Here is a 6,157-nt window from a genome sequence, read left to right as displayed (position 1 = left end):
GAGTGCTCTAATACAGGCCACGGTTGCAGAAGGCAGGGAAGGATGGGGTGAGGACAATGAAATGGGGCCAGAGGTGAAGTGAGTGGGGAGCTGATAGGAGGCCTGGAGCCACTGGCCTTTGCACTGGCTGGGGGTCCCTGGAGAGCTCAGAGCAGAAGGGAGACTGGGTGGCCTGCAGTGTTCAAAGCGCCCTCTGGCGGCCAGGAGGAGCGGGGAGCTGCAGGGTCCCGGGTAGAAGGACGGAGCCTCAGGTAGAGGCGCGGGGGCGAGGGGACCTGGTGCGGGATTAGACCTCGGCAGTGGCGCCCGCAGTGAGACACGGACACATTCTAATGTATTCTGGAGATGGAGCAGAGGGGATGTGCGGGCATTCTGGGTGCGGGCTGTGAGAGAAGAGGTGTCAGGGTCAACTCAAGAGTTTTTGGGCTGAGCAGCTGGAACGACAGACAGAGTTGCCATTTCCCCTAGAGCAGGAAGATTTGGGGAGGAGCCTGTCCGGGAGCAGGCCGCGGGGCCAGGAGCTGGGCTTTGGACGTGTTCGTTCTGGATGCCTCTGGGCCTTGGCTGTTGATGTCCAAGCCTGCACCTCAGGGACCTGGGTTGCAGATGTGAATTTTGCGCCTGTGAGCCAGACCTCCTCCAGACCACACAGGGAGGCCAGCAGAGCCTGCGCAGGACCGGGGCCTGTACGCCTCCCTCTGCGCCTGCATTGCGGGCTTTGTCCTCAGAATCTCTCAGCCGCCCTGCGCCTCCCCAGGCAGGGTCTCCCACCAGGAGCACCGTCCTGGGGGCCCGAGGCAGCGGGGGTGACAGCCACTCCTGCCCCCTGTTCAGTGCATGGGGCCAGGCCCTTCAGCTCACAGTGACTCACAGACAACAAGCCTAGAAATCTTCAAACTTGGTCACCCATTAACTGGGTCCTAAGTGAGGCCCAGCAGACAGGCCTCGGTTTCTCACCAGAGCTGGCGCCAGTTGATCCAGGGAAGGCAGGTGGGTCTTGTCTCCTACTCCTCCCTTGATGAGTTAGGTTTAGCTTTGGGCAGGGATGTCTTACTGTGTCCAGAATTGGTGGGTTCTCGGTGTCGCTAACTTCAAGAATGAAGCCGTGGACCTGCAGTGTTACAGTTCTTAAGATGGTGTGTCCAGAGTTTGTTCCTTCTGGCGGGTTCATGGTCTCACTGGCTTCAGGAGTGAAGCTGCAGACCTTACCGGTATTATAGTTCGTAAAGGCATTTAGACCCAAAAAGTGAGCAGCATCAAGACTTTTTGCAAAAAGCAAAATAACAAAACTTCTACAGCTGGAAGGAGACCCAAGGAAGTTGCTACTGCTAGCTTGGGCAGCCTGCTTTTATTCCCTTATCTGACCCCACCCACATCCTGCTAATTGGTCCATTTTACAGAGAGCTGATTGGTCCATTTTACAGAGAGCTGATTGGCCCATTTTACAGAGAACTGATTGGTCCACTTTGACAGGGTGCTGATTGGTGCATTTACAAACCTTGAGCTAGACACAGAGTGCTGATTGGTGCATTTACAATCCTCTAGCTAGACATAAAATTTCTCCAAGTCCCCACCAGATTAGCTAGACACAGAGTGCTGATTGGTACATTTACAACCCTTTAGCTAGACACAAAAGTTCTCCAAGTCCCCACTAGATTAGCTAGACACAGAGCACTGATTGGTGCCTTTAAAAACCTTGAGCTAGACACAGAGAGCTGATTAGTGCATTTACAATCTTTTAGCTAGACACAAAAGTTCTCCAAGTCCCCACTAGCTAGACACAGAGCACTGATTGGTGCATTTACAAACCTTTAGCTAGATGCAGAGTGCTGACTGGTGCATTGACAATCTTTTAGCTAGACACAGAGTGCTGATTGGTGCATTTACAATCCTCTAGCTAGACATAAAAGTTCTCCAAGTCCCCACCAGATTAGCTGGATACAGAGTGCTGATTGGTGCATCTACAAACCCCGAGCTAGACACAGAGTGATGATTGGTGCATATACAATCCTCCAGCTAGACATAAAAGTCCTCCAAGTCCCCACCAGACTCAGAAACCCAGCTGGCTTTGCCTAGTGGATCCCACACTGGGGCCGTGAGTGGAGTTGCCCACCAGTCCCGCACCATGCCCCCGCATTACCAAGGGTGAGGGGGCGGTAATCCAAAAGCAGTGGCTGCTGCAGGTACAGGCACAGTGGGTGGCTGTTCGTACCAGATATTGGCCATTTGCAATTTACCTGCAAATCCCTGTGGGCCTGTGCTTCAAAGGGGCCATCGAGTCACTGTGCGGTGGCGGTCAGTCACCCAGCTTTTTGACATCACAGGTTGAATGGGAAGCTTTCCGTCCTGAATCAACAGGAAGAGCTCTAAAGCCTGCACAGGGCCCTGTCTCACTCCCAGCCCAGCTATAGAACCAGGGCCTCTCAGCAGCCCTTTGGGGAGAGATTCAGCGGCACAAACAGAATTTGTGCCGTGTTGAGGGCGTGGCTGGCCACTGCAGCCCCACAGGTGTCTTTCTTAGTGGGCACATGATCTCAATTAACTGGGAAGACTGTGGTTTTTTTTTTTTTTTTTTGTCTGTTTTGTTTTGTCTTTTTTTTTTTATTTTTGGAGACAGAGTCTCGCACTCTCACCCAGGCTGGAGTGCTGTGGTGCCATCTCAGCTCACTGCAAGCTCCGCCTCCTGGGTTCACCACATTCTCCTGCCTCAGCCTCCCCAGTAGCTGGGACTACAGGCACCCACCACCACGCCCGGCTAATTTTTTGTATTTTTAGTAGAGACAGGGTTTCACCGTGTTAGCCAGGATGGTCTCGATCTCCTGACCTCGTGATCCACCCGCCTCGGCCTCCCAGAGTGCTGGGAATACAGGCGTGAGCCACCGTGTCTGGCCAAGCTTTGCCATTTTAAAAGAGGTGAGGTCTCACTATGTTACCCAGGCTGGTCTTGAACTCCTGAGCTCAAGTGATCCTCCTACCTTGACCTCCCAAAGTGCTAGGATTGTAGGTGTGAGCCACCATGCCCAGCTCATTTACTGTTTTTCTGATCCAGGGCAGATTGTTTTACTTGAAATAAGATTCAGTTTCCTCATCTGCATAATGGAGATAATAATTCCTGCCCTGGCTCCCTCAGTTAAACTATTGGCAGGTGTGCATGAACTAACACATGTGAAAGCACTTTGAAATGTTATGTTGCTGTATGATATGAGGTGTTAGTATTTTTTCTTCTTGTTGATTGGGTCCTTTTAGGGTTGCTGGAGTTTTAGGCAGTGGATGGTTCATTAGTTTTCTTTTTTTCTTTTTTTTTTTGTGTGTGTGATGGAGTTTCGCTCTTGTTGCCCAAGCTGGAGTGCAGTGGTGTGATCTTGGCTCACTGCAACCTCAGCCTCCCAGGTTCAAGAGATTCTCCTGCTTCAGCCTCCCAAGTAGCTGAGATCACAGGTGCCCACCACCATACCCAGCTAATTTTTTGTATTTTTAGTAGATATAGGGTTTTACCTTGTTGGCCAGGCTAGTCTCGAACTCATGACCTCAAGTGATCCGCCCACCTCGGCCTCCCAAAGTGCTGGGATTACGGGTGTGAGCCACTGTGCCCAGTCGGTCTGTATAGGATGTCTTTGTTGAATGGAGCTTCCTGCTGACCTGGAATGTTCACCAGGCAGTTACATGGGAGACAAATAAACTTCCATCTTCTTTCATCCACAGAATGATTGCTAGGCCTCTTTGTTATACAGGCTGAGCCTTACCCTTACTAAGCACAGGGGAGAAGAGCATGGCAGAACCAAAGGCTTCCCAGGCTAACACGGCAGTCCAGCCACCAGGCCTGCATGGCTGCCACGGAACATCGCCGGGATTGCATCCCAAGGGGAAGCCTGGGAAGGAAGCAGTGTCCTGTATTGGCTAAGACTGAATCAGACAGGCCTAGGTCTTAATTTTGGCTGGAATATTTATTAGTGTTGTGAACTTTGGGCACTTTCACTAACAAATTGAGTCTCAGTTTCCTCTTCTGTAAAATGGGGATGATAGCGGTAGTTACTCACAGAGCTATGCGAGAATTTTATGAGACAGTGTAGATCAAAGGCTCACGAATGTTTACTGTTATTAATGGGATCAGCTGATAGACCTGATTTTTCCTACTGTCTCTCTCCAGGAAGGAGGGAAGGAGGCTAATGTCTTGAGTTTTCCACAAAGTCATAAATATTCAGTGCAAATAAATTACAAGTCCCGAAGGCCTTCAGCACACCTAATATTTCTTAGTCACCTACTATGGGCCAGGCACTATGAGAGGGACCAGGGGACAGAGAGGCCCTTGTGGAAATTAATTTATGCATTGCTCCTCAGAAAGCATTAGCTTTCTCCAGGCCTACGAGTTCGAGTCCAGTCACCTACTGAATGCCAATCTACCTCAGCTTGGAAAGAAATCCCAACCCTTCTTCCCGCCTCCTGATGAGGTGCCTGGGCCCCACCCCAAGCAAGTTAAATCATAATCTCTGGGGCCTAGGTACCGTTCTTTTTATTTTTAATTATATTTATTTATTATTTTTTTTGAGATGGAGTCTCGCTCTGTCGCCCAGGCTGGAGTGCAGTGGTGCGATCTCGGCTCATTGCAACCTCTGCCTCCTGGGTTCAAGCGATTCTTCTGCCTCGGCCTCCTGTGTAGCTGGGACTACAGGTGCGCACCACCATGCCCAGCTACTTTTTGCATTTTTAGTAGAGACGGGGTTTCACCATATTGGCCAGGCTGGTCTCAAACTCCTGACTTCGTGATCCACCCGCCTCGGCCTCCCAAAGTGTTGGGATTACAGGCGTGAGCCACCGCGCCCGGCCATGGATATTTTTAAATAGCATCTAAGTGTTTCCCATGAATAGATGGAGCTGAGTCTGAACACTGCTCCTTGCCAGTCACCCCACATCACTCCAAGTGCCAAGTTTCTTTTTTTTTCTTTCTTTTTTTTTTTCCTCTGAGATGGAATTTTACCTGTCGCCCAAGCTGGAGTGCAGTGGTGCAATCTTGTCTCACTGCAACCTCTGCCTCCCAGGTTCAAGCAATTCTCCTGCCTCAGCCTCCCAAGTAGCTGGGATTACAGGCGTGCACTACCATGCCCAGCTAATTTTGTATTTTTAGTATAGACAGGGTTTCACTATGTTGGCCAGGTTGGTCTCGAACTCCTGACCTCAGGTGATCCACCCACCTCGGCCTCCCAAAATGCTGGGATTACAGGTGTGAGCCACTGTGCCCGGCCAAGTTTCTTAAACAAGGTCCCACCTTAGCATTCACTTGGCAAAATCTTCCAGGGCTCTCACTGCCTATAGGCTGAAGCCCAGACTCTGCATGATGCTCCTGGCCTTTCAGTTTGGATCCAGTCTCCTCTCATTGATGGCACTGACGGCTAAGATTGGTGGAGCAGTTCATATGACCCAGGCACTCTATTGAGAGCTTTACGTGTTATCTCATTCAATTACCACCTAACCTTAGGAGATGATGTCTTAGCTCAGTTTCCTCATCTGTAAAATGGGACATTCCAAGAAAAGCATTGGGTACAGTGTCTGGTACACAGTTATCACTCAACCAATAGTAGCCATTACTGCATCTTCCCTGCTTTATTGATGAGAAAGTTGAGGATAAGGGAGGTTCAGTAACTTGCCCAAGACTACATACAATTCATTAATAAAGAAGTCTGGCTTCAGTGCCCAGGCTAGCCCACCTCTCACCCTGTCACTGAGGGCCTGTGCTCAACTCAGAGCCAACTTCTACAGCTCTCCTTGATGAGGTCCCCAGGTCTTTGCACATAGAATGGTTCCCTTCCTCCTCCTCCTGGAAAGCTTCCTCCCAGAGCCCCCTACCTGCTTGACACTCCAGGCAGGGCTACATACCCCAACTCTGCTCCCTTCAGCCTTCCTAACAAACCTCCCTACTCTCATCTCACCAAACTATCATCTTGATGGAGGGTGTGCCCCCCACTCAAAGCAACTGTGTCCTTCCCAGCTCTGGCTCCACTGTGCCTGGCTGGCACAGAGCAGAGCTCTGTGTTTGTTGGATTTGTTGCGAGCCGAATCCATCAGAGAGCCAAGCCAAGGGTGGAGAGCAACGCCTGCTGGCAGGACAGCCTGCCTGCTCCCAGCTGTCCGTGTGCACTCGGAGTGGACACTCGCACTTGCC

The sequence above is a fragment of the Symphalangus syndactylus genome, chromosome 12 (assembly GCF_028878055.3).
Source record: "Symphalangus syndactylus isolate Jambi chromosome 12, NHGRI_mSymSyn1-v2.1_pri, whole genome shotgun sequence".
NCBI classification, from domain to species: Eukaryota; Metazoa; Chordata; class Mammalia; order Primates; family Hylobatidae; genus Symphalangus; species Symphalangus syndactylus.
This window is presented reverse-complemented; position numbering follows the sequence as displayed.